This window comes from Octopus sinensis, linkage group LG29, assembly GCF_006345805.1.
Source record: "Octopus sinensis linkage group LG29, ASM634580v1, whole genome shotgun sequence".
In the NCBI taxonomy this organism is placed as follows: Eukaryota; Metazoa; Mollusca; class Cephalopoda; order Octopoda; family Octopodidae; genus Octopus; species Octopus sinensis.
The window spans coordinates 14,330,895-14,342,328 of record NC_043025.1 but is presented as its reverse complement, the minus strand read 5'-3'; positions in this window follow the sequence as shown (position 1 = coordinate 14,342,328).

The following is an 11,434-nucleotide window of genomic DNA, read 5'->3' as shown; positions in this document are numbered from 1 at the left end:
TTTAATCTTTTACTTGCTTCATTCATTGTGGCCATGCTGGGGCACTATCTTCAAGGGTTTTAGCCAACTCTGTTACTTATTTCCTTTATCAGTATCTTTTGCCGAACCACTAAGTTATGGGGATATAAACAAACCAACACTGTCAAGCAGTGGTGGGAGGACAAAGACACACTCACACACACATGCACACACATATGGCAGGCTTCTACACAGTTTCCATGTAGCAAATTCTCTAAGACATTCCCCTTTAGCCTCCAGATTACTCTGCCAGATGTAATCCTTATTTATTGACATTGTTTTGACTTAATCCTGGATTATCTCATAGCTTTGACATTTCAACGATGTGATTGTTTATTTTTAGAATGACATTGTAGGGTTGGTGTGAGAGGCTGGATCTGGCCAGTCTGAACATAAAACAAGGAGAATATTTGGGCCGGATATGATTGGTTTCGATGCTACAGGTTTATATATCTATGTACGAAGAAACAGTGGTGACCTCTACATGGTGGTTGGTCCTGTTAGAAATAGCAGCCAAATCTCCCTCAAACCACACCCAATGTCTTATCTATGTATGTCACTTTAGCATCCAGATTACTCTGCCAGATGTAATCCTTATTTATCCACATTGCTTTGAATTAATCCTACATTATCTCCATAGCTTTGAGATTTCAATGAGGTGATTGTTTATTTTTAAAATGATGTTGCAGGATAGGTGTGAAAGGACAGATCTGGTCCAAATATGGCGAGTTCAAATGCTAAAGGAATATATATATATAGGCTTCTTTCAGTTTCTGTCTACCAAATCTACTCACAAGGCTTTGGTCAGCCCAAGGCTGTAGTGGAAAACGCTTGCCCAAGGTGCCATGCGGTGGGACTGAACCCAGAACCATCTGGTTGAGATGCAAACTTCTTACCACTCAGCCTCTCCTGCACCTACGAATGCTTCTTTCTTGGTCCTTTAATGAGCCTGAGAGAGAGAGAGAGATGAGAACTGTCCCCTAGTACTTGACCAGCAGTTTTTTTTTATTAACCCCAACCAACAAAAGCTTGAAAGGCAAAGGTGCCCTCATTGGGGGTTTGATATCAGAATGCAGAGAATTAAAACAAAGAGCTCCAATATTTCTCTCTCCTCTGGTCTTTAAGGGTTTGTTGTTTAGGGAAGTGCTCTGATGAACCTCCTCTCTTAGTCCCAGATCACTCTGTGCCCTCTCACTTGACTCAAAACTCTCATCATTTTCATCCAGATGCAGTTCTGTTCCCACAACTAAGCAAGTCTTTCTATGTCCGTAGCTTCTTTCCCTTCAACTGCCAGACTTTGGAACTCTCCATCCTTATAACCCGAACTCTTTTTCGAGCCTAAAGTAAATTCATTTCTTTCATCTCCATAGCTCCTTCTTCACGATCCCTTACTAAATTGTTTCTCACATTTGATGATTGTGTGTGAGCCAATCTCTGGCAGAGAGAATTTCACCTGTCTGCACATTCTGAGGAAACAGCTCACAGCTGGAGCTCAGCGTGGTTTACCGATTGACGTGGATGTAGAAGTCGACAGAGTGCATAGTAGAGACATCAGGGAGTCTCTCCAGGTCAAGGGGCCACTTAGCAATATTGAGAGGTCACAGCTCTGGCTCTAAGGACATGTGATTAAAATGTCACAGGAAAGAATCACAAGACAGATTCTTGAGGCTGAGCCAAGTGGCAGGAGACCCAGGAGGGGACCAAGAATGAGATGGTTGGATATTATTATTCTCAGTTGGTCTTGCTTGGGAATCCAGCAGAAAAAGTGTAATGATGGTTGATTCTGACGGGACCCTGAAAACTCTACCCCCTTAGCTCTGGTACTGTGGACATGTCATTAGAATCTTGCAGGAAGAATCACAAGATGGATACTTCAAGCTAAGCCAACCATCAGGAGACCCAGGGGTAGAGCTGGTATGGAAAAACGGACATTAAATTATGCAGATGGTGATGGTGATGATGATGACAAGTCCACAATTCATCCTTGTACGAAATACTTTTGTCATATTTGGGCAGAGGCACCATCTTGTCACTAGGAATCTCCTCGACCAGGTCCAGAAGCAACTCCCTAATTTGACTGATCCCTCTCTTGCTTCTACTCTGCAACCTTTGTCACGTTGCCATGACATCACTTGCCTTAGTCTTTTCTGTCGTTATTGCCACAGGAAGTGCTCTGATGAACTTCCTCTCTTAGTCCCAGATCCCTCTGTGTCTTCTCACTTGACCCAAAACTCACATCGCCCTCATCCAAATGTTGTCGTGTTTCCACAACTAAGCAAGTCTTTCTATGGCTGCAGCTTTTTTCCTTCAACTTCCAGGTTTTGGAGCACTCTTCTATCTCATTGCTCTCCCTCTTCTTACGAGCTGAATGCTTTCAAATCTAAAGCAAATTCGTTCCTCTCAATTCAATAACTCTGTCTTTATAGACCCTTACACTTCGTGGCTTCTCACCTTATTTGGGAATCACAAATACACACACAAACAAAAAATGCTCAACAGGAAAGTTAAGCAACCATTTTATATTTTGGGCACAAAAGCCCATCATCAGGAACTTGTATTTCTCTAAGCTGCTCACTTCTAATGACATATCCTCTCGCCTGAAATATATAAAGGTCACTTAACTTCCCTGTTTAGCATTCTAAGAAGCTGTCTCTGTCTTCATCTTTTTGTCTATTTTAAGATGTTTCTTTTTTCCTGTGTTTGTTCGTTGTTCTCCATCACTTCCATCCTTCTGACCTGAACTCTTTCAAGTCCAAAGTAAATCCATTCCTTTCATCTTAATATCTCTTTCTTCATAGTCCCTTAACAATAAATGGCTTCTCACCCTTGTCGGGGGACTTTCTTACCCAAAAACCCGAAAGAAATATCTTTTCATAAACCGGTTGTTGAATTGATAAAAACCACCGTAAACAAGATCAACTTTTGTTTTTTTGTTACAAACAAAGAAACAATTCCTCGTTATAAAAAAAAGACAGAATTTGTACCCATAACGACTACGATACGAAGCGCCTGCTTCTTGGATTGTTACTCTGAATTCCTTGTTACCATAGAAACAAACAGTCAAAGAGAAATAGTGACACAATATATAAGCAAATGACAATGTAGTTTTTTTATTTTTATTTTTTGGTTTTTTATTTATTATTTATTTATTTATTTATTTATTTTTGCAGCCAATCAAATCTTGACGAATCTTATTTCGAGGTGTTAACGAATATCTTTGCTTATATATTGTTATGCTTCTTCCCTTTTTCTCTTTTTCTTTCTTTTTCTTTCTTTCTTTCTTTATTTCAGTTATTTGAATGATGTGGACTGTTTAAACACAAATGTTCTCTGTTGATATGATTAAATATTAAAACCTAACCCAGCAACAAAACACATTTCGTCTCTTGTATTGTTTTCATTACTTCTAAAAAAAAAAATAATTCTCTGATATTTTGTTGTTTAATTAATATTAGTTCGTTAGATTGTTACAAGCCACATTCATCAGCAGCAACACCTTACCCATATATATATATACTCTTTTACTCTTTACTCTCTCTCTTTTACTCTTTTACTAGTTTCAGTCATTTGACTGCAGCCATGCTGGAGCACCGTCTTTATAGTTGAGCAAATCGACCCCAGGACTTATTCTTTTGTAAGTCTATTACTTATTCTATCGGTCTCTTTTGCTGGACTGCTAAGTTACTGGGACGTAAGCACACCAGCATCAGTTATCAAGCGATGTTGAGTGGGGGACAAACACAGATACACAAACATATACACACACATACATATATATACGATGGGCTTCTTTCAGTTTCCGTCTACCAAATCCATTCACAAGGCTTTGGTCATCCCGAGGCTATAGTAGAAGACACTTGCCCAAGGTGCCACGCAGTGGGACTGAACCCAGAACCATATGGTTGGTAAGCAAGCTACTTACCACACAGCCACTCTTGCACCTATATCTATATTTTGCCAAATAATCACTTGCATATATTGTCCAGAAATCTTCTGTCACACATCTGTGACCTCTTCAGAGACATTTTCCCTCTTTGTGTGTACTCTTGCTTCGCTTATTCCATTCTGAGAATGGAATCCGTGAAGCAAGAGAACACATGAAGATGGAAAGTGTCGCTGAAGAGGTCACAGATGTGTGATGAAGGATTTCCGGACAATGGACAAGAGTTAGAATAAGAACAGCAATAAGTGAGTGAAGGACGAATATATAGTGTGTGTGTTTCTTTGGCAAAAAAAAAAAGGCCCACCCTGAAATACAACAATATATTGGGTTGTCCGGAAAGTTCGTGCCGAGTTTTAAAGGCAAGAAAAAGGTCAATAAATACTTGCCATTACATTTTTAATCAACCAAATATGAACCCTTTTGTTGTACAATGCATCTCCATCTTTCCTTTAACTTGAAATTATCCTCTTCCCAGAATTGAGGGGGTTTCATGGCAAAGAATTCATCAAGGTATCTTTTTACGTCATCCAAAGAATTGAAATTTTTACCATTAAGACTATTCTGCAGAGACCTGAATAAGTGGGAATCCGAAGGAGCAACATCTGGTGAATGTGGAGGGTCGGGTAACACATCCCGGCCGAGCTGCAGCAATTTTTGTCTGGTTCCCAAAGCATCAAGTGCTGAAAATGAACTTCCTTTTCTTCCATTTTAAAGGGTTACAGAATTAACACAGGTTATAGGAACATAAACCTTCTTCCACGAAAAGATAGCTTAAACTGTGCTCTAAATGGAGGTGTAGTCAAATCCTGTTTTAGGGACTCAACCAGCTTCTAAAATAAGTTGAAAGGTAAGCTACTATCAATCAGCACAAACTTTCCTGACAACCCAATATCATCATCATCATCATCATCGTTTAGCGTCCGTTTTCCATGCTATATATATATATATTATATATATATATATATATATATATATATATATATATATATATATATATATATATATATATATATAATGTACCATTCCATGACAGAAAATTCAACAAAATAGGTTCTCCATTTGGTGAGAGATAAATGTACTTTATTAGGTCAGAATACATGTATTTTAGTGCTACTAATAGTTTCAGATGATGAGAAATACCACAGACATATTCTTCAGGTGCAAACCAGGAGAAACATTGAATAATACAAGAAACACGAAAAAAACTGAGAAGGCAGAATTTAGAAAAACACAGAAAGCAAAAAACAAAAATCAGAAAATAAAAGCACAAAAACTAAAATGTGGAAAAAAAATAAAGGAAAAAAGGTAAAGGGGTTATCTCCCTTGGACCTTAAGTGGAAAGATATGAAGTCAGTCCAGAATAAGTGGAATTTTCCAGTTCTTCAGACTATATTTATACATATGCATGCAACCACTGAACATTTCTGATCTAGAATTTTGACCTACATATATATATATATGCATGCATGAGTAGGATGGTTGACAAGAGCCAGCCAGGTAGAAAAGCTACCCTAGGCTACTGTGTCTGTTTTGGCAAGGATTTTAAGGTTGGATGCCCTTCCAAATGCCAACCACTTAACAGTACGGACTGGATGCTTTTTACAGGGCACCAGCACCTGCAGGGTCACCAAATAATTTGCAAGACAAAGAATTATGAGAGGGGCAGGGGATTTGAGGAGGGAGACTTGTATTAAAGGGTGGAAGGTTAGAGTGTGACTGAGAGACAGAAGCAGGTGTCATGCCACAACTTAGGGGCCAATAGATGAGGTGATCTAGAAGCAGATGATGATAGGTTAGTGTGACAGAGAAATAGAGAGGCAGAAATAGGTGTCTTGCTATAGAGGAGGTACATGGTTAGCCAGAGAGAGAGATTAAGGGTAAGAGAGAGGTACAAGAAAGGGGCCAGAAACAAGGGTGCTGACGTAAAAGAGATACTTGGTTCCTGAGTCAGAGGAAAAACAAGCGAAGTAGAAAGAGAGGGACCAAGGGAAAGAGAGAGAGAGAGAGAGAGAGTAGGAAACAGCAAAAGTGTAAGAGAGTGCTAGGGTTTACTCACAAATAACAAGGATCTTAGCATAGAACCTGGGTAGAAAAATAGGGTGGGAGGAGTGGGGATACAGTGAGCAGAGCAAGAAAGGGGATTGGAAAACAATCGTAGATTATGAGCAGGAAATGTGAGGAAGAGAAAGATGCAGTTCAGAAGAGGAAGGGTAGTTCGGTTTCTAGGGGTGGAGTGTGTTGTTACATGTGGGTGGGACACGACTCTGCTTCGTGAACGGATTTTCACTAGAACCTCATATTGCCAGGCATCTCAAACCATTGTCATTTCCTCTGCGAGCCCTAAGATCCTGAGATCAGTTCTCACCACTTCATCCCGTGTCTTCCTGGGTCTACCTCTTCCACGGGTACCATCCAATTTCAGTGACAGACACTTCTATACGCAGCTGTCTTTATTCATACTCATCACACACCCAAACCATCGCATTCCCCCCTCTCCGGCATGGCTCATTTAATCCCTCTTTTCCTTAACTTTTCTTATTTCTTTATTGCCCACAAGGGGCTAAACACAGAGGTGACAAACAAGGACAGACAAACGGATTAAGTCGATTATATCGACCCCAGTGCATAACTGGTACTTATTTAATCAACCCCGAAAGGATGAAAGGCAAAGTCGACCTCAGCAGAATTTGAACTCAGAATGTAATGGCAGACGAAATACCACTAAGCATTTCACCCACCATACTAACGTTTCTGCCAGCTTGCCGCCTTATGATTTAGTAGACAGTTTCTGTCTATTAGTCCACTCACAAGATTTCAGCTGGCCTGGGGCTTATTAGAAGACACTTGCCCAAGATGCCACACACTGGGAATGAACTCAGAACCATGTGGTTGGTAAGCAAGCTACTTTATTTCATCAAATTTGTCATAAAGGGCTGGACAAGACATTAATGGAATGAATGATAATGATACGAGATTGATAAGGATGAGAGAAGACAGAAAGCACCCTCCGACCCTCTGCTTCTCTATAACATTGTTCTTTCACATTCATTGAGGTATTAACCCTCTTACAATTTTTCAATTTATTTGGACTAAGAAATCCATTACAAATTTAACCCATATTGAGGCAATAAACCTCTAATACTTCAAGCAACCCCACACCAGCAAGTCGGGGCCCCCATGGAGAAATCTGTAGTCCTTCCTTAACAACAACACTGAACACCTTTTTGATCTCCATGTGTCTAACACACGTGGACATGCCTACAAAGTCAGAAAACAGCACAGCTCCTTCCATGACTTTCGGAAACATTTTTTCACGCTCAGAGTTGCTGAAGCATGGAATAAACTGCCAGCATCAGTTGTTGACTGCCATGACACTGCATCCTTTAAGGCCCTCATGCTTTCCAAAATCCTCCGAAACTACACCTGATTATACATACACTTTAGACGAGTTGTAGTGCACCTGAGCACTGTACACAATTATTATTATTATTATTATTATTATTAAAAGGAGTCTGTTAAGTAGAAAAATTCCCTTCTTTCCAGTACCAGAGCAGCCAGCTGTGGAGGCCACTCTGGATTGTCAATACAACAAGTCAGTTCCCTCGGTTCCTGACTTGCTAGAGTATTTTCTACAAAGTCATCAATCAAATTCTTCCTTCCCACAACGTTGGTTGTGAAGCAAACACACACACACACAGGCTCTTGTGCATTTTTTATCAAATGTCTGCTGGATCAGGGCTGACCTGGGGCTAAAAAGCAATAGCAGCAAAGGACACATTAGATAATGTAGTCCTACATACACTATGCCTGAAAAAAAGACGGGATGGTCACAGGTGGAACATCTTTGATCATAGGCCTACTGGATCAGGACTGACCTGGGGCTAAACAACAAGGCAGGACACATTAGATAATGTAGTCCTAGATACACTATGCCTGAATATAAGACAGGATGGTCACAGTCGGAATGTCTCCGATCATAACACATGCTGCCAATAAAAACTCCATCAGTCGTTCTTGTGTTGGAGAAATCTATAAAATGTCGTTTTACAGTCATTATTCTAACGTTCAACGTTGTTCCGTTAAAAAGTGTGTGTGTGTGTGTGTGTATGTGCGCGCGTGTGTGTGCGTCTGTGTGTGAGTGTGTATGTGTGTGTATGTGCGCGCGTGTGTGTGTGTGTGCGTGTGTGTATGTGTGTGTATGTGTGAGTGTGTATGTGCGCGCGTATGTGTGTGTGTGTATGTGTGCGTGTGTGTATGTGTGTGTGTGCGTGTGTGTGTGTATGTGCGCGCGTATGTGTGTGTGTGTATGTGTGCGTGTGTGTATGTGTGTGTGCGTGTGTGTGTGTATGTGCGCGCGTGTCTGTGTGTGCGTCTGTGTGTGTGTGTGTGTGCGTGTGTATGTGTGTGTGCGTGTGTGTGTGTGTGTTTAGTGTATCCAGGAAGTAATAACATCGCTTTTTGTTCCGAAGTGAAACTCGACGGAACAGAAGTCGAGAGGGGAAAGGTTTGCCATCGTCACCGCCGCTAGGTGACGCTGACAATGACGGTGTTACGTAAAAGCTGTTCCCCGTTCTGCTGACTCGTGCAGGAATCGAACTCCTGACGCTTGGATTACAAAGAAACCGACGGAGAGAGAGAGAGAAAAAGAGAGAGAAGAGTGCTCCAGCATGGGCGTCCATCCGTTTGGCCAGAACATCGAAGTGGTCAGGCAGATGTGGTCGGAGGTGTTCGAGGCCGGAATCACGACCAACGCCTATTTGTCCGAAATGTGGAGATCGACCGAGGAGGAGGGGGAGATGGAGGGGGAGGAGAGGGTCTGCGGCGAATCGAGGGGAAGAGAGATCGAATTCGCCCTGCGCTACTTCGACGAGAAATACCGACCTTTGAGGCTGTTGATGGCGAAACCGTCGGCGTCGAAGTTGATCGAGGTCGAAGGTCAAGGTTTGACTTACACGGAACAGGCGACGACGACGGCGGCGGCGGCGGCGATGATGGTGGCCACCACCTCCGACACCACCGCCTCCAGCAACAACAGCATCAACAACATCAACATAAATGCGACCACCACTTCAGAAAGGAAACGGTCGACGTGCGACTCCTTTAATTATCTGCAGCTGGACTCGTCCGCTGACCCCGGTTCGGCCGCTCTGACCTTTGACACGTCTCACAGAGACAGGCCCAAATGTGAAGGGACGGTCAGCACGGATTATAAAGATGAGATGGAGGAGGAAGCAGAAGAGAACCACCACCAACAACAACAGCAACAACACCAGGAGCATTCGGTTGCTTCCCACGGATGTTATCCGATGCCGGATCAGCGATTTGATGTTTCTATTCCACAACAAGGAAATCCCGAAGGACGTTTCCTGGGTGAGTCCAAGTATAATATTTGGGACACGACTCCATCGCAGAACGAGAAATACGAGGTGGACTTAGACATGGCAGAGAGTGGCATCCCGTCGAATGGAGCGGCGATGGAGGGCGGTGAGTGTGAGAAGGATCTTGAGCTGGATGGGGACCCTCTGAATATATTGAGGAGCGAGTTAGGGAGTCAGCTCGGTAAAAGCCGAATGGTTTGTTCATCCGGCATCCGGGGCAAGATCAAGGCAAGGCTACAGCGGAACATAGATGTACCAGAAACGAAACAACATTTGGAGGTGTCTTTGGATAACCTGAGGAAGCATTTGTGTGTGGCGCCAACATCTTCCTTCGAGATCCTACATTCGTGTCCCAACAACTTTGAGAAATTGAAGTATTTGAGAATCAAAGAGAGGGAATCTCCGATGGTGAGGCTGTCCTGTGCCTTCCAGCAGGGTTATTACCTGGAATTGCTGTTCCCTGGTCGAAAGATCCATACTACGGCCACAGCCACCGAAGCCACCTCCGCAACCACCACAACCAACACCAACACTACCTCCAACGCCTGTTTGATCTGAACATGTCCCTATCTTATTCTCGCCAACTGAGGCAGTTTTACAAGAATTTCCGCCGCTACAGACGGCTGCTCCACCTGAATGTTCCCCTGAGGAGTATCCTACGGAACATCAGCCGGATACGGGAGAAAATCGAAAGTTCCGAACAGGAGGAGCGGTTCTGGAGCACTTTACCCACCACAACGATGAGGGTCTTCTACGAATGCTACGGTAAGTGGTTCGGCCTGGCCCTCTGCGATGTCTATTCTCTGTTCGATGTGGTCGACAACTACCCGTCGGGTACGGCTGAGCAATTCCTGGACAACAAGTGCGTCCGCCTCTACGAATGTGAGGGCCACATGAAGGCCGTAAAATGGTTGAACTGTTCGGCTGACAAACCCAGATATCTTTTGGTTTACAGGACCATGGACTATGTGCATTGCTTACTGGCGGAGAAGAAGGGCGACAGGTGGACATACGAGGTGTCGTTTGACAAGGACAAGAACACTATTATACATGTCGGCATCTACGTTTGTATCAAATCCCATTGACCAGTGGACACGTGTGACTGTGTGTCTGTCTCTTAATATGTATGTATATATGTGTATATATATATGTGTGTGTGTGTATGTAATTTATGCTGGTATGTACACAGTGAAAGCTGCTTCTTCTGGTGAGGGATAATGTTATCAAATGGTTGTTATTGTTATCAAAATTACTGGATCTTAAACGCTAATTGTTCTATGCTCTGCTTAATGTTATCAGTTACTGTAAACTAAGAGACTTTGTCCCCAAAGTAATCTCAATGAACGTCTTGTGCTGTCTGTATTTATATCATATATATATATATATATATATATATATAGGAGTGGCTGTGTGGTAAGTAGCTTGCTAACCAACCACATGGTTCCGGGTTCAGTCCCACTGCGTGGCACCTTGGGCAAGTGTCTTCTACTATAGCCTCAGGCCGACCAAAACCTTGTGAGTGGATTTGGTAGACGGAAACTGAAAGAAGCCCGTCGTATATATTCATATATATATATATATATATATATATATATGTATGTGTGTGTGTTTGTGTGTCTGTGTTTGTCCCCCTAGCATTGCTTGACAACCGATGCTGGTGTGTTTACGTCCCTGTCACTTAGCGATTCGGCAAAAGAGACCGATAGAATAAGTACTGGGCTTACAACAGAATAAGTCCCGGGGTCGAGTTGCTCGACTAAATGCGGTGCTCCAGCATGGCTGTAGTCAAATGACTGAAACAAGTAAAAAAAAAAATATTCATACATACATACGCATGTTGTGGATGTGTGTATGGATATGTGGCTATATGTGTGTGCATGTATATCTATTTATCTCTCTCTCTCTCATATATATATGTATATAAATGTATATTATATGTTGTGTATGTATGTATATCTTGGTGTGTATATATGTGTATGAAATTGTGTTCGTGCATTGTATACAAATGTTGTTTAGCCCCCAGGTCAGGCATCATCCAGCAGAGTTGCCACCAAAGAAGACATTCCACCTATGACCATCACGTCTGTTTTCCTAT